Source organism: Canis lupus, chromosome X (assembly GCF_011100685.1).
Source record: "Canis lupus familiaris isolate Mischka breed German Shepherd chromosome X, alternate assembly UU_Cfam_GSD_1.0, whole genome shotgun sequence".
Lineage (NCBI taxonomy): Eukaryota > Metazoa > Chordata > Mammalia > Carnivora > Canidae > Canis > Canis lupus.
The window spans coordinates 44,993,156-45,011,742 of record NC_049260.1 but is presented as its reverse complement, the minus strand read 5'-3'; the positions used below and the strand labels follow the sequence as shown (position 1 = coordinate 45,011,742).

Sequence of the window (18,587 nt, the reverse complement as noted above, 5' to 3'; positions counted from 1 at the left end):
AATAAAAGGCTTTCAAATTGGCAAAGAAGAAGTCAAACTCTCCCTCTTTGCAGATGACATGAGGCTGTACCTAGAAAACCTAAAAGACTCCACCCCAAGATGGCTAGAACTCATACAGCAATTCGGCAGAGTGGCAGGATACAAAATCAATGCCCAGAAGTCAGTGGCATTTCTATACACTAACAATGAAACTGAAGAAAGAGAAATTAAGGAGTCAATTCCGTTTACAATTGCACCCAAAAGCATAAGATACCTAGGAATAAACCTAACTAAGGAGGTAAAGGATCTATATACCCTAAAAACTACAGACCACTTCTGAAAGAGATTGAGGAAGACACAAAGAAATGGAAAAAAAAATTCATGCTCATGGTTTGGAAGAATTAATAGTATGAAAATGTCAATGTTACCCAGGGCAATTTACACATTCAATGCAATCCCTATGAAAATACCATGGACTTTTTCTCAGAGAGTTGGTAAAAGTCATCTTAAGATTTGTGTGCAATCAGAAAAGACCCCAAATACCCAAGGGAATATTGAGAAAGAAAACCAGAGCTGGGAGCATCACAATGCCAGATTTCAGGTTGTACTACAAAGCTGTGATCATCAAGACAGTGCAGTACTGACACAAAAACAGACACATAGATCAATGGAACAGAATAGAGAATCCAGAAATGGGCCCTCAACTCCATGGTCAACTAATATTCAACAAAGCCAGAAAGACTATCCACTGGAAAAAAGATAGTCTCTTCAATATATGGTGCTGGGAAAATTGGACAGCCACGTGCAGAAGAATGAAACTAGGCAATTCTCTTACATCATGCACAAAGATTAATTGAAAATGGATGAACAATCTAAATGTGAGACAAGAATCCATCAAAATCAGGGGAGAACACAGGCAACACCTTTTCCAACTTGGCCACAGTAACTTCTTGCAAGATACTTTAATGAAGGCAAGGGAAACTATAGGAAAAATTAAGTTTTGGGACTTAACCAAGATTAAAAGCTTCTGCACAGCCAAAGAAACATTCAACAAAACTAAAAGACAACTTACAGAATGGGAGAAGATATTTGCAAATGACGTATCAGATAAAGGGCTAGTATCCAAGTTCTATAAAGAACTTATTAAACTCAACAGCAAATAAACAAACAACCTAATCATGAAATGGGCAGAAGACATGAACAGAAATTTCACCAAAGAAGACATAGACATGGCCAACAAGCACATGAGAAAATTCTCTGCATCACTTGCCATCAGGGAAATACAAATCAAAACCACAATGAGATACCACCTCACACCAGTGAGAATGGGGATAATTAATAGACAGGAAACAACAAATGTTGGAGAGGATGTGGAGAAAGGGGAACCTTCTTGCATTGGTGGTGGGAATGTGAACTGGCGCAGCCACTCTGGAAAACTGTGTGGAGGTTCCTCAAAGAGTTAAAAATAGATCCTACGACCCAGCAATTGCACCATTGGGGATTTACCCCAAAGATACAGATGCAGTGAAACGCTGGGACAACTGCACCCCAATATCTATAGTAGCAATGTCCACATTAGGCAAACTCTGGAAGGTGCCTTGGTGTCCATCGAAAGATGAAAGGATAAAGAAGATGTGGTTTATGTATACAATGGAATATTACTCAGCCATTAGAAATGACAAACACCCACCGTTTGCTTCAGCGTGGATGGATCCTGAGGGTATTATTATGCTGAGTGAAGTAAGTCAATAGGAGAAGGACAAACATTGTATGGTCTCATACATTTGGGGAATATAAAATATAGTGAAAGGGAATAAAAGGGAAAGGAGAGAAAAGGAGTGGATAATATCGGTGAGGGTGACAGAACATGAGAGTCTCTTAACTCTGGGAAATGAACAAGGGGTAGTGGAAAGGGAGGTGGGCCGGGGGATGGGGTGACTGGGTGTTGGGTACTGAGGGGGGCACATAATGGGATGAGCACTGGGTGTTATGCTATATGTTGGCAAATTGTGATCCAATAAAAATATAAACAAAACAATAAAAAACCAAAAAGGTTGTTGCAAGTGTTCTCTCCTCTAGGATTTTGATGGATTCTTTTCTCACATTTAGATTTTTCAACCATTTTGATTTTATCTTTGTATGGTGTATAAAAATGGTCTAGTTTCATTCTTCTGCACGTGGCTGTCCAATTTTCCCAGGACCCAGGAAGAGAGTGTCCTTTTCCAGTGGATACACTTTCCTGCTTTGTTGAATATTAGTTGACCATGGAGTTGAGGTCCCATTTCTGGATTCTCTATTCTGTTCCATTGATCTATGTGTCTGGTTTTTTTTATGTGTCTGTTTTTGTTCCAGTACCACACACTCTTGATGATCACAGCTTTGTAGTACAACTTGAAATCTGGCATTGTTGTGCTCCTGGCTCTGGTTTTCTTTTTCAATATTTCCCTTGCTATTTGGAGTCTTTTCTGATTCCACACAAATCTTAAAATGATTTGTTCCAACTCTCTGAAGAAAGGCCATGTTTTTTTTTTATAAGGATTGCATTAAATGTGTAAATCGCCCTTGGTAGCATAGACATTTTCACAATGTTAATTCTTCCCATTCTTGAGCATGGAATATTTTTCCATCTCTTTGTGTCTTCCTCAATCTCTTTCAGAAGTGTTCCATAGTTTTTAGGGTATAGGTTCTTTACCCCTTTGGTTAGGTTTATTCCTAGGTATCTTTTGCTTTTGGGTGCAATTGTAAATGGGATTGACTCCTTAATTTCTCTTTCTTCAGTCTCATTGTTAGTGTACAAAAATGCCACTGATTTCTTGGCATTGATTTTGTATCCTGCCACTCTGCCGAATTGCTGTATGAGTTCTAGCTATCTTAGGGTGGAGTTTTGGGGTTTCAATGTACAGTATCATGTCATCTGATAAGAGGGAGAAGTTGACTTCTTCTTTGTCAATTTGAATGCCTTTTATTTCTTTTTGTTGCCTGATTGCTGAGGATAGGACTTCTAATACTATGTTGAATAGCAGTGCTGAGAATACACATCCCTGTCGTGTTCCTGGTCTTAGGGTAAAGGCTCTCAATTTTTCCCCATTGAGAATGATATTTGCTGTGGGATTTCTGCAAATGAATTTTATGATACTTAGGAAATGTTCCCTCTATCCCTACACTCTGAAGAGTTTTGATCAGGAATGGATTCTGCATTTTGTTAAATGCTTTCTCAGCATCTATTGAAGCAGATTATATGGTTCTTGTTTTTACTCTTGTTGATGTGATCTATCTTGTTGATTGTTTTACGGATGTTGAAGCCACCTTGCATCCGGGGATAAATCCCGCTTGGTCATGGTGAATAATCTTCTTAATGTCTTGTTGGATCCTATTGGCTACTATCTTGTTGAGAATTTTTGCATCTCTGTTCATCAGAGATATTGGTCTATAATTCTCCTTTTTGGTGGGGTCTTTGTCTGGTTTTGGAATTAAGGTGATGCTGGCCTCATAGAATGAGTTTGGAAGTATTCCATCCATTTCTATCTTTTGGAACATCTTCAGTAGAATAGGTATTGTTTTTTCTCTAAACGTTTGATAGAATTCCCCCTGGGAAGCCATCTGGACCTGGAATTTTGTGTCTTGGAAAGTTTTTGATGACTGCTTCAATTTCTATCCTGGTTATTGCCCTATTCAGGTTTTCTATTTCTTCCTCTTCCAGTTTTGGTAATTTGTCGTTTTCCAGAAATGCGTCCATTTCTTCTAGGTTGCCTAAGTTATTGGGGTATAGGTGCTAATAATACGTTTTTTAAATTGTTTGTTTTTCTTTGGTATTGGTTGTGATCTCTCCTCTTTCATTGATGATTTTATTTATTTGAGTCTTTTTTATTTTTAATAATGCTGGCTAATGGTTTATCTTATTAATTCTTTCAAAGTACCAACTCCTGGTTTTTAAAATCTGTTCTACAGTTCCTCTTGTCTCTATTTCATTCAGTTCTTCTCAAATCTTTATTATCTTTTTTCTTCTTGGTGTAGGTTTCATTTGCTGTTCTTTCTCCATTTCCTTTAGGTGCAAAGTTAGCTTGTGTTTTTTAGGGTTTTTTTTTCCCAATATTTTGAGGGATGCTTGTATTGCGATGTATTTCCCCTTTAGGGCTCCCTTTGTTGTATCCCAAAGATTTTAAATGGTTGTATCTTCATTTTCATTAGTTTCCATGAATCTTTTTAATTCTTATCTAATTTCCTCATTGACCCATTCATTTTTTAGTAGGATGCTCTTTAACCTCAATGTGTTTGAGTTTCTTCAAAATTTCTAGTTTCTAGTTCTAGTTTCAAAACATTGTGGTTTGAAAATATGCAGGGGGAAATCCCAGTGTTTTTGTATTGGGTGAGATTTGATTTGTGACGCAGTATGTGGTCCATTCTGAAGAAAGTCCCATGTGTACATGACAAGAATGTGTATTCAGTTGCGTTTTGATGGAAAGCTCTGTACATATGTGTCTAATCTATTTGGTCCAGTGTATCTTTAAGGCCCTTGTTTGTTTGTTGATTCTCCGCTTAGAATATTTGGCTTTTGCTGAAAATGACATGTTGAAGTCTCCTATTATTGGTGTATTATTATCTAAGTATCTCTTAACTTTATTAATTGATTGATATATTTGGCAGCTCCCACATTAGTGGCATAAATATTCATGATTTTTAGGTCTTCTTGTTGGATAGTCCCTTTACGTATGCTATAGTGTCCCTCCTCATCTCTTACTACAGTCTTTGATATAAATTTTAATTTATCTAATATGAGACTTGCTATCCTAGCTTTCTTTTGAGGACTATTTCAATGGTAAATGATTCTCTACCCCTTCATTTTTACACTGGAGGTGTCCTTAGGTCTAAAATGAGTCTCTTGTATACAGCATATAGATGGGCCTTGCTTTTTTATCCACTTGGATACCCTACGTCTTTTGATGGGATCATTTAGCCCATTCACATTCAGAGTAACTATTGAAGGAAATGAATTTATTGTCATATATTACATATTCATTCCCTAGTTTTCTGGATTGTGTTTTTGTTCTCCATATTTCTTTTACAGGGTCTCCCTTAATATTTCTTGTAGAGCTGGTTTGGTCATCATATATTCTTTCTTTTTCTGCATATCCTGGAAGCTCTTTATGTCTCCTTCTATTTTGATTGTGATTCATCCTGGATAAAGTATTCTTGGCTCCATGTTGTTCTCATTTAGTACCTTGTATATATCATATCAGCCCTTTCTAGCCTGCCAGGTCTCTGTGGAGAGGTCCACTGTTAACCTGATATTTCTTGCCATATTAGTTAAGAATCTCTTGTCTTGCACTTATTTAAGGATTTATTCATTTTCTTTGAAATTTGCAAGTTTCATGGTTAAATGTCGAGGTTTTGAACAGTTTTTATTGACTTTTTTGGGGGTCCTCTCTATCTCTTGGATCTGAATGCCTGTTTCCTTCCTCAGATTTGGGAAGTTCTTAGCTATAATTTGTTCAAATATGTTTTATGGTCCTCTCTCTCTCTCTGCCTCTTCTGGAATCCCAGTTAGATGTATATTCTTTCTTCTCAAGATATCATTATTTCCCTCAGCCTTTCCTCATGGGTTTAATTGCTTTTCTCTTTTTTCCTCAGCTTCCTTCCTTACCATCAACTTTTCTTCTATGTCACTCACTCTGTGTTCCACCTCATTAACCCTAGGATTTTGAACATCCAGTTTGGATTGCATCTCATTTAATCTATTTTTAATTTTGGTCTGATTATATCTCAATTTTGTAGGAATGAAGTCTTATGAGTCCTTCATGCTTTTATCCAGAGCCACTAGTAGCTTTATAATTGTTCTTCTGAATTGAGTTTATGACATCATATTGAAATCCAAATTCTGTAACTCTGTGGCAGAAATACTGTTTCTAGTTCTTTCTTTTGTGGTGAATTCTTCCTTCTAGTCATTTTGTCCTGTGCAGAGTGGCTGTATGAAGTGGCCTGAGTAAAAAATATCAACCATGATCTAAATAAAACACACCCTAGATGATTCCAAAGAGGTCGGAGACCAGAAAATTAAAGAAAAAGTAGCAGAGAATAAAATAAAAGGACCACTAAAGTGAAAAGCAAATTTTAAAACAAAGTAGAAAAATAAAAAGCCAAAAAACAAAAACTAAGAAGAAGAAAAAAGAAAAAGAAAAAAAAAGTAAAGAAAAGAGGAAAAAGAGAAAAAAAGGAGGACGGTGATGGTGAGGAAGTGGTAGTGGAGAGAGAATGTATTTTACCTGAGGGATCCTAGAGGTGATTCTTGATTCTAAGTGTATTTTGTTCTCTATGTTAGAAGATGATTCTAAGTGTATTTTGTTCTTGATTCTAAGTGTTTTTTGTTTTCTATGTTAGAAGTGTATTTTGATTCTCAGTGTATTTTGTTCTCTATGTTAGAAGATGCTCAATCCAATGTATATAAATCAGCAATACTTATATAGTACCGCAACATTTACCACCAAAACATAAACAAGATAAAAGATCGGGGCAGAATGTGAAGGAAGAGAGAATATAATCTCAAAGAATGGAGCAACACGGTGTTCCACTTCATTCTGGGATTATGCTGGTAGTGTTTTAGAAGGTACTAACTCCCACCATTGTAAAACAAAACAAGGCAGAAAAAACAAAAAACAAAAACCCATATTCATATATCTACCAAAATTAAATTGAATATGTTGAAGGGAATCTAGAAGTGAAAAATATATCTAAGGCATGTAATTGTAGAAATATCAAAGTTGAAAAGAAAAAAACTTAAAAATGAAGAGCCGGTAAAATATTGTAGTTAAGGTGGGAAAAGCGAAAAAATATTGGAAATTTTATTCTGATATGAAAATGAGTCTTAATGGAAAAAGAAAAGAAAACATACTCTCTAGTTCTATATACTGTTTTCCTTCAGTCCTGGAGCTTTCCAGTGCTGCTTGGTCAATAAACTTGCTCTTTCCTCATTCTTCCAGCAGTTCTCCTGGGGGAGGGGTCTGCTGTGCTGATTCTCAGGTGTCTGTGCCTGGCCTGAGATGCCTGCCCCTTGCCAGTTGCCGGGCTCAGTGCCAGCTGTTTATTCTGTGAAGCCTTTGTTCCCTAGTGGCCCCACCCCTTTTAGGCACAAGGTGAAACAAAGACGAAAAAACACTGATGGTCATGGCCAGATTTCCAGCTCTGGATTCGAGCCCCCCACGAGTAACCAACCGCAGTCTCCCAGTCCTCACTGGCGTATATGCTCCTGGTGACAGGCACGGGTGCACTGATCTGCACAGCTTGTGGGGCGCCCTGCCTCAGGAGAGTTTTTGTTTTCCTGTGCCCTCCCTGCTTCTGCCTGTCCCAGGAGGGATGCAGGATCATCAGCTTTGTCTGCTTGGACACCCTGGGATCTGGACCCCTGTGCTGTTAGACCCTCACTCCTGGGACCACCTCTCTTGAAGAGAATGGGGTAGAGCCACCTCTGTGCAGAGCCAGCCCACCTAACTGACTGTCCTCTCCCAAATGACCTGGAGGGCCCCGTGCTCCAGCCCTTTACCAATATCGGACCGTAGTTTGCAGTGAGCTTTCTCCCAGGTGCCCCTCCTCTTATAGTGACTCTGGGAATCTTGAGACTTCAGTGCCCCTCCTGCGATCCTGCCCTATTTCCCTGCTAAGGACTTTTCCATCAGGGAAACATCTAGCACTGATTTTTAAAGTTCCTGCTTCTCCAGGGCCGGGCTTTACTGCCCTGGAGGCTTTTGCCACTTCTCTTTAGCCCAGCTACTCACGGTTGCCCTCCCCCAATTTCTTTCTTTCTTTCTTTCTTTCTTTCTTTCTTTCTTTCTTTCTTTCTTTCTTTCTTTCTTTCTTTTCTTCTTTCTTTCTTACTTTCTTTTATTTATTTATTTTTTGCCTTCCTACCTTGTTGAAGCAAAAACTTTTCTCTCTGTAGAATTCCAGCTGTTCTCTATTTAAATCTCAGGTCGAATTCCTAGGTGTTCAGGATGTTTTGAAAGTTATCTAGGTACTTTTTTGGGGGCCAGGTGAGTTGTGGCCCCTACTCTTCCACCATTTTGTGCTCCTAGTGTTTTCTTTTATTAAAAAAATTATTTGAGAGAAAGAGAGAGATAAAGAGAGAGAGAAAGAACACGAGCAGGGGGGTGTAAGAGAGTGAGAGGGAGAAACCGGCTCCCCACTAAGCAGGGAGCCCAACTCGGGCCTCAATCCCAGGACCCCAGAATCATGACCAGAGCCCAAGGCAGACGCTCAACCACCCAGCCATCCAGGCACCCCCTTTTTAGTGTTTTCATGTCTCTGTACTGGGATTAAAAACCCAAGCATTAAATTCATAGGTGCAGAAGAATAGGCCACTAAAAACAAAGGCATCTGATAGTTTGAGGCAGCACTGATGCCTCTCCTGCATTGGATTAGGAGATTTTAAAAAGTAGTTTAGATTATTCAGGAGTCAATGAGCATTTAGAGGGAAATGGTTGAGGAAGTGAATTTACATTTTACTAATTACACACATTGTTCTTCAGAGAACAGCCATCTCCTACTGACCTCTTAATGTAAAGTTTGTACCCCAACTTTCACAGAAGCTTGAGGAGCACCAAAGAAATATGAAAGATTATAATCACAGCATCAACCCCAGAGTACCTGGGGAAAATATCATTAGAATAGAAGGATCAGACCAGAAGATTCTCAACTTGGGAGGTTTTTATAACCCCCTCAATTATTGGAATGCATTCAATTTTCCCAAGGTGGAATATTCAGAGGTCAGAAATATAAGGGCATACCTTGGAGATTTTTGGGTTTGGTTCCAGACCACCTCAATAAAGCAATTGCAATGAAGTGAGCAAAATGAATTTATGGGGTTCCCAGTGCATATAAATGTTATGTTTATACCATACTGTAATCTATTAAGCATACATTAGCATTATGTTTAAAAAATAATGTACACGCCTTAATTTAAAAATACTTTATTGCTAACTTTATACAACTCATAAACTTTTGTTAGTGGAGGGTTTTGCCTCAATGATGGTGGCTTCTGATGAACCAGGGTGGTGGTGGTCGTTGAAGGTTGTTGAGTGGTTGTGGCAATTTCTTCAAAGAAGACAACAATGAAGTTTGTGGCACCGAATGACTCCTCCTTTCATGAATGATTTCTTTGTACTGTGCAATGCTGTTTGATAGCATTTTATTTATAAGTATTTATTTATTTATCAAGTTTTTATTTAAATTTCAGTTAGTTAACATACAGTGTAATATTAGTTTCAAATGTACAATTTAGTTATTCAACACACCCATACATCACCCAGTGCTCATCACAAGTGCATTTCCTTTTTTTTAAGATTTTATTTATTTATTCATGTGCAACACAGAGAGAGACAGAGAGAGGCAGAGACACAGGCAGAGGGAGAAGCAGGCCCCATGCAGGGAGCCCGACGTGGGACTCAATCCCGGGTCTCCAGGATCACACCCCGGGCTTCAGGCAGCACTGAACTGCAGCGCCACCGGGGCTGCCCCACAAGTGCATTTCTTAATCCCTAAGACCTATTTTGTTGTTGTTGTTCAGGATAATGACATTTTATTCTACTAATCCAGAATTCCTGGGGTTATGTCAAAACCCACACATTAATTAGGAAATATCATTAACAGCATCCTTTGTGGTATTATTTCATCCATTAATGCCTTTGACAGTCTGAAGGAAGATGTCTGCCCCAACCAGTCATAGAACTAGGAGATTTGTTACTAGCAACCATGGAGCCCTTGGCTGTACAAAGGCCAAGGGGACTTATGTTTAAGGGTAGCAGGCTGACCATGTTCATGTCCTCTCTTTTCTCTTCTGGCCCCACAAAAACCACAGGGAAGGAGTGAAGCTGTTGCTGACTTGTAGAGACAAAGAGAGCAGGTGATCACCTATTTAACTCATCCACCTCCCCACCTCCCCTCTGACAACCCTAAGTTTCTTGGTTTGCCTCTCTCCCCCCTGATCATTTGTTTTGTTTTTTAAATTCCACATATGAGTGAAATCATATGGTATTTGTCTTTTTTTAATTCACAAGATTATTTTACTAGAACTTATGGAGGGGGGAATATAATGTAGTCAAATTTTCACAAAGAAAATCTTAAGATTGAACTCAAGTCAAATAAATAAAATTCAAGTTCTTCTTTAAGTCTCAACTGGTCTGGGCACTGAAGCAATGCCCCCTCCTTCTCCTGGCATGCACAGGTCAAGCTGTCAGTTATGTGTCCACCTTTTCATGACCCTTAACTCTCTGCATCATGTCTCATTCCTACACATGAATTCTGAAAAAGTTTTTCCATTTCTATGGTTTTCCTCATTGAACTGAGAATGCTGCTGGCTACCACAAAACTTCACCAACCATACAGTCTGGTCTATATAGCTGTATTCTTAAACTCTGGGAGAACTCTCAAGGATAACATGGTGGATTTTAAAAGATGCCTGGATTTTGCTGAGAGGCCTTCTTTAGGACTTTTTCATGATGCTGAAGAGTGAGCTAATGAAATTCTTGGTCTATTCCTTCCATGGCTCTTTCTGGAGAAGAATAGGTATGCAACTGGTAAGGACAGTGGGAGCTTCCTGCAGAGTGATCCTGTGCACTGGACTCCTCCCAAGGAAGCTTGAAGCTGACCCAACTAGGCCATCTTCCCGATGCCATGGAAACCAACTGGCACTGAGGCCAGGGAGGAGAGGGTCAGTGTGGTTTGCCCATACAACTATTGTAGTTGCAAATATCAGCAACAAGAAGTGCAACATCTCATCAAGAGCCATATTCTGAACAGATGTTGACTGGTATGCAATATTACTGATATTCTGATCCAATTGCACTACTGGGTACTTACACAAAGGATATAAAAATATTATTTCAAAGGGATACATGCACCCCAAAGTTATAGTAGTACTATCAACAATAGCCAACTTATGGGAAGAGCCCAAATGTCCATCAACTGATAAATAGATAAAGATGTGAGATCTCTCTCTCTCTCTCTCTGTGTGTCTTTCTCCATGGATGGCTATATAAGGAATGGATGGAATGGAATATTAGTCATACAAAAAAATGAAATCTTGCCATTTGCACTGACATGGAGCTAGAGTGTATTATGCTAAGCAAAATAAGTCAGTCAGAGAAAGACAAATACCATATGATTTTACTCATAAATGTAATTTAAGAAACAAATAAACACAGGGGAGAAAAAGAAAAGACAAAAGACAAACCAGAAAAAGACTCTTAACTATAGAGAACAAACTGAGGGTAACCAGAGGAGAGGTAGCCAGGGGGATGCAGTAAATAGGTAATGGGTATTAAGGAGGCCACTTGTGATGAGCACTGGGTGTTGCATGCAAGTGATGAATCACTATACTGTATACCTGAAATTAAAAATAAGAATAAAATAAAAAGTTAAAATCATTAGCAATTACATGCTAGATTTTATTGCCTCTTCATTTTCTAATGAAAATCCACTTTTATGAATTCACATTTGTTTTTCTCAACAGGTCCACGTTTTGACAGTTTCCAGAACTGGTGCATTTGAGGTTGTAACAGCAAAACCAGTTTTTATACATGACCTGGTATTTGTATGATCAACTCACTTTCTATCCGTGGTTCTAGCTCACAGGGAAGAGGGTCAGGCTTCTCTTTCCACTCCCCAGTCCAGGAAAGGCCCTGATCCCAAGCCCCTTCCTCACCCCTCCCTAGAGGGAAGACTCCTGTGATGGGCCGGATCCTGGAGCACTGAGCGCAGTACCACTGCACACTGCAAGGTGACACTCATGCATGTAGGACATATATGTGCTTTCTTTCTTACAATACTAAGTGGCAAGCTGAGCCAGTGCCGACCTGGACAGGCTGGGTGCTGCCACATCACTCTCTCTTCCTTTCGTCTCACTGGAGATTTTGGGCTGAGTCCTCATCCTTGCACTTCAGGGGTCAGTGGTGGTAAGATGCAGAGTGAGTCAAAGGAATTCTGCTTTGTTCTTGAGCCCAAGTCTGTGCTTCAACCCGACTCGACCAGAAGGCTCTAAGTTGAGGGGTATGGGGAACTAGTCCTGTGAACAATATTCCAAGCCCTTGTGTCTGTGCCTCACTTAGAGAGAGCCCCGGGAGAGGGCAGAGTGGCAGTGTAGGGTAGGAGGAAGATGTTGTTTTGTCCTCTGGACAAACACTAGTCGCACACTGTCAGATTCTTACCAATAACTCCACACTTTCACATGCCTCTCACCCTGCTGCAGATGGTAAGCACACATACCCAAATGTCATAACCCCACATTGAAATGTCACATGTGCCCATTCCAATAGACGTGCCCTCAGGTGTTGCCATAATCTCATCCAGACACCAGCACTTGGTGTTTGCAGGCACAGTTGGTGGACTCAACTCATGAGAAGAGAAGGTAAAGGTCTGTTGGTGGGAGGACTAGTTAAGGCCCCCTGAATTTCAGTCTTTCCCTCACACCTGCTTTTCCATCAGGGGCTCATGCACTATTGTCTAGTACCATGAAATCAGTGTTCTGAATCTTAAACTGGTCCCACATAAACAGGTTGTTCTCATTTAGGCCTCATTTTATCTTTCAGGATCTTGTCCTTGACATTTAGATTGTACAGATAGCAAATCTATCCCATGGTTGATTCACTGACTTCTGGTATTTCTTTTTTTTGAGAGAGAGAGAGAGAGAGAGAGAGAGAGAGAGAGAGAGAGAGAGAAAAGAGAGAGAGAGGCAGAGACACAGGCAGAGGGAGAAGCAGGCTCCATGCAGGGAGTCCAACATGGGACTCAACTCCGGGTCTCCAGGATCACTCCCCGGGCTGAAGGCAGGCGCCAAACCGCTGAGCCACCCAGGCTGCCTGACTTGTGGTATTTCTTAGTTGGAATTGGACATTTCACTTTGTCTTCAGTATTGAATCCCATGTCTACAACTGATTATTGTCATTCTTTGCTCACAATGTTATTTTATATTCCTCACATTTTACAATTACCTTGAAATAGACCATACATATCATCACTTCTCTTTTAAGAAATGCCTTTCAGCTATCACTAGGGTGTATATTTGAAAGCTTTTTCTTTCTTAGAGGATTCACAGATGTCTAGCAGTATCACTACCACTTACCAACATATGTACATTTTTATTGCACAAAAATCTCAGAGTTAAAGGCTGTGTCAATTATAAATAGAGCCAAAATGAAATATGATAAATTTCTCCTGGGTTATCAGCTTCCAAATATGCCTTCACATGAACAGGTGGAGTCTGCTCTATGGTTTCTCTAATCCACTTAATCTGCATGTTCCACAACAGTTTCTTTGACACTGGAAAATCAATTATCTGTTCACATACACTCTGGTCATGCTCACATTCCTTTGCCATCCCAAAATAAATCCACTACTAAGATCATACCCATATCACATGGTGCCATCACTCAAATTGAACCATAGTGAAAATGTTCATACATGCAATACTCTCTAATACACGCTTAGGAAATGAGGATGAAATTAGTCATGACAAAGTTCAAATAGATGCAGTAAAGTGGTTTCTGTTGAGACACACTTTTATTTCAGTTCATCTAAGTACTAAATATCTTGGCTAAACAACTCAGTAACAGACAATGTTAACAACACTGAATCATAGTGAATTATAATATGATGTTCAACTTGAGAAACAGTAACAAAATTTGCAACTTATTTTTTAATACTTACTTACCTTGATGGTCATAGTTGACAACATTTATTTGTGCCAGGGGACTAATATTTTCATGGCTCCTAAATATAAGTTTCTTATTTAGTAGGTTTATTTTTATCTAACAAATTAAAAATACCAGCCTGAATAATTTTGCTAAGAAAGCGGATTAGATAACATTCCAGTGTCTCAGAAAGGGACATGGATCTTCATCAGGAAGTATTTAAAGAATACCTAAGAGAAACTTTTTATCAGTAAGAAATGCAGCAGTTTAGACCACTCACTAGGTGAGAGGGAAGGCCTTCATAGCTATTGTCTGTTCCTTATAGTGCTTCCGTTAGTCATCTTTTAAAAATGTACTTCTGTCAAAATCCTTTAACCATCAACTACATGATGATGTTAAAACTCCTTGGCATATGGCTTTTTTTAAATGGACCTTATATTTTGGAGAAGTTTTAGTTTCAGAGCAAAATTGAATGAAAAGTACAGAGATTTCCCACATACCTCCTGCCCCCACACATATATAACCTCCACCATTATCAACATCTCACACCAGAATGATACATTTGTTATACTCCATGTATGTACATTCACACATTAGGGTTCACTCTTGTTGTATATTCTTTAGGTTTTGGAAAATGTATAATGACATGTATTCACCATTATAGTGTCATACAGAGTAGTTTTACTGCCCTAAAAACTCTCTCTGCTCTGCCTATTTATCTCTCCATCATTGCTAGTCCTTGAAAAACATTCATATTTTAATTTTCTCCATAGTATTGCCTTTGTGAGAATGTCATACAATTGGAAGCATACAAGGTATAACCTTTTCAAATTGGCTTCTTTCTTTTAGTAAGATGCATTTAAGTTTATCCATATCTTTTCATGACTTGATAGCTCATTTATTTTTAACACTGAATAACATTCCATTATCTGGGTGTACCAATTTTATCTATTCATCTACTAAGGGACATTTGCTTCCAAGTTTTGGCAAATATAAATAAAGTGACTATAAATATCCATGTGTAGGGATGCCTGAGTGGCTCAGTGGTTGAGCATCTGTGTTTGGCTCAGGTGGTGATCCCAGGGTCCTGGGAACAAGTCCTGCATTGGGCTCCCTGCAAAGAGCCTACTTCTCCCTCTGCCTATGTCTCTGCCTTTCTCATGAATAAATAAATAAAATCTTTAAAAAAATCCGTGGGTAGGTTTTTGTGTGGATATGTTTTCAACTCCTCAGGTAGTACCAAAGAGCATGGTTGTTGGATCATATGTTTAGACTAAGCAGGTTTATTAGTTTTGCAAGAAACTTCCAAACTGTCTTCCAAACAGTACCATTGTGTATTCCCAGCAGCAACAATGAGATTTTTTTGCCTTTTTTATTTGTGTGTGTTTTTAATTTAAATTCAATTAGCCAACATAAATACTTAATTTCAGATGTAGTGTTCAATGATTTATCAATTGCATATAACACCCAATGCTCATCACATTACATGTTGTTCTTAAAGTCTTGCTCCATATCTTTGTCAGCACTTGGTATTATCAGTGGTATGGATTTTGGCCATTCTAATAGTTGTTCAGTGGTATCTCATTGATTTTTTCATTTCCTTTTCCCTGATGACATATGATTGAACATATTTTCATATCTTTACTTGCTAGTTATGTATTTTCTTGGAGGAGGTACCCGTTAAGTTCTTTGGCCCATTTATTTTTTTTTAAGTTTTGGCTTAAATATCATACATTTTTCTTTTCACAGTTATAGAGGCTGAAAGTCCAAGATCAAGGTACTGGGAAGTTTGCTTTCTCCTGAGGCCTATCTCCTTGGCTTGCAGATGATCACCTTCCTGCTACTTCTTCACAGCACCATCACACTGTGTATATGTGTACCTGGATTCTCTTAGACTGGATGTCCTAATCAACTCTTGTCATAAGGACAGCAGTCAGTTTGAATTAAGGCCCACACTAAGGGTCTCATTTTATCATTATTACCACTTTAAATGCCCAGCATACGAATAAAGTCACATTATGAGCTAATAGGGATTTGAGTATGCATGAACAGTTGCCATCTCAGAATACAGGGAGATCAGAGATACTCGGGATGGGAGAGAGAACAAGGCAACTATCGTCCCCAAACACAAGCCTTCCAAGTTGCCATGTCTCCATAACAGAAGGGCAAACATTCCCTTAAGATATAAGAAATTGGGATCCCTGGGTGGCGCAGCGGTTTAGCGCCTGCCTTTGGCCCAGGACGCGATCCTGGAGACCCGGGATCGAATCCCACGTCGGGCTCCCGGTGCATGGAGCCTGCTTCTCCCTCTGCCTATGTCTCTCTGCCTCTCTCTCTCTCTGTGTGACTATCATAAATAAAAAAAAAAGATATAAGAAATTAATTACTGTCAGCGAGCTCATGAGCAAAGGGGGAACTAACAGCAAATTACTGAGCAATATCAGGTGACAACCCGATTACTTGTGACTCTAGCCCCTGATCTTTGCTTCCCCTAACCCCAGAAATGAGGCTGGGGCTTTTGACCAATTTTAAATTGGGCTATTTTTTTTCTTATTGTTGAGCATTAAGAGTTCTTTTCAGACATGTCATTTATCAGAAATGTCATTTACAAATATTTTCTCCCAGTCTGTTACTTACCTTTTCGTTCTCTTGACAATGTTGTTTTTTGCAGAGCAGAAAATGTTAATTTAATGAAGTCTAGCTTATCAGTTCTTTCTTTTATGGATTGTACCTTTGGTGTCATATCTAAAAAGTAATAGCTAAACCCAAGGTAATCTAGGATTTTCTACTCTTCTGGGAGTTTTATAGTTTTGCATCTTATATTTAGGTCTGTGATTCATTTTGAGTTAATTTTTGTTAAGGGTATAAAGCCTGTGTCTAGATTTTTTCCCCAGTTGATCCAGCACCATTTGCTGAAAAGACTATCTTTGCTTCATTATACTTTGTTCTTTTGATAATGACAAGTTCCTGAATTCTCTACTCTGTACTACTGATCTATTTCTTAATTTTTTCACCAATACCACACAATCCTGATTACTGTAACTTTATGGGAAATCTTCAAGTCAGGTAGTCAGCTTTGAAGTCAGTACTCCAGCTTTCTTCTTGTCCTTCAATATTCTGTTGACTGTTCTGTATTTCTTGCATTTTCATATAAACTTTAGATTAACTTGTCAATATCTGCAAAATAACTTGCTATGATTGTGATTGTGACTGTAATGAATCTATAGAGCAAATGGGGAAGAACTGACATCTCAACGATATCAAGTCTTTCTATTCATGAGCATGAAATATCTTTACATTCATTTAGTTCTTAGAGTCATATCTAAGTATTTCACTTTGGGTTGTGCTAATGCAAGTGGTATTGTGTTTTTAACTTCAAGTTCCACTTTTTCATTACTGGCAAATAGAAAAGTGATTGGCTTTTATATATTAACTTTGTATCTAACAACTTTGTTATAATTACTTATTAGTTCAAGGAGGTTTTTTTTTTCCAGGAGACTTTCTGGACTGATGATCAATCATTTCATCTATAAAAAAGGCAGTTTTATTTTTGCCTCACAGTCTGTATACCTTTATTCATCTATCTTGTCTTATTGCATTACCTAAGACATCCAATACTATCTTTTTTGCAAAGCAGTGGTGAGAAGGAACATTGATCACTCAAAAGCAATAGAATGAATTAGGAAGTATTCTCTCCTCTTCTAACTTTTGAAAGATATTGTGTAGAGCTGGTAAAATTTTTACTTTAAATGTTAGGAACAATTCCAAACTTTTGGTACAATACCATTAAACACATCTGAGCCTGTGCTTTCTGTTTTGGAAGCTTATTAAGAATAGGACTACCTCAAGAAACAAGAAAAGTCTTAATACACAACCTAACATTACACCTTAAGCCACTAGAAAAGGAACAACAAATAAATCCTAAAGCCAGCAGAAGGAAAATAATAAAGATTAGAGCAGAAATTAATGATATACAAACAAAACAAAATACCTCAGTAGGATAGATCAATGAAACTGAGAGCTGGTTCTTTGAAAAATTTACTAAAATTAATAAACTCCTAGCCAGATTTATCCAAAAGAAAAGATAAAGGACCCAAATCAATAAAATCATTAATGAAAGAGAGGAAATCGCAACCAACACCACAGAAATACAAACATCACAGGAGAATATTATGAAAAGTTATATGCTAACAACTTGCTCAATCTGGAAGAAAGGGACAAATTCCTAGAAACATACAAACTACCAAAAATGAAACAGGAAGAAATAGAAAATTTGAACAAGCCCATAACCACCAAAGAAATTCAGTCACTAATAAAAAATTTCCCAAAAAATAAAAGTCCGGGGCTGGATGGTTTCCAAAGGGATTTCTATCAGACATTTAAAGAAGAGTTAATACCTATTCTTTTCAAATTATTCCAAAAAATAGGAATGGAAGGAAAACTTCCAAACTAATCCTGTGAAACCAGAATTTCCTTCATTCCAAAACCAAAGACACTACTAAAAAGGAGAATTTCAGGCCAATATCCCTTAAGAATGTGGATGCAAAAATTCTCCACAAGATACTAGCAAACCAAATCCAATGGTACATTAAAAGAATTATTCACCATGATGAAGTGGGATTTATTTCTGGGAGATAAGGATGGTTCAATATCCACACAACAATCAATGTCATACACCACATTAATAAAAGAAAGGATAAGGAACATATGATCCTGTCAATAGATACAGGAAAAACATTTGACAAAATACAGAATCCATTCTCAATAAAAAGCTCCAGCTAAGTTGGTATAGATGGAACATACCTCAACATCATAAAAGCCATATATGAAAGATACACTGCTGGGCAGTCCCAGTGGCTCAGCGGTTTACCACTGCCTTCAGCCCAAGGCCTGATCCTGGAGACCCGGGATGGAGTCCCACGTTGGGCTCCTTGT

General features: G+C 38.4%; 2 long non-coding RNA genes across 2 annotated transcripts in view; both read left to right on the top strand.

Annotated features, from left to right (window-relative positions):
- Positions 1-18,587, top strand: part of LOC119868442 — a 119,839-nt gene that overhangs the window by 87,566 nt on the left and 13,686 nt on the right. The window lies entirely within an intron of this gene.
- On the top strand, positions 6,169-15,677 carry LOC119868443. Its single transcript, XR_005386279.1, has 3 exons — positions 6,169-6,255; positions 11,477-11,551; positions 15,402-15,677. It is a non-coding gene; the product is annotated as an uncharacterized LOC119868443 (long non-coding RNA).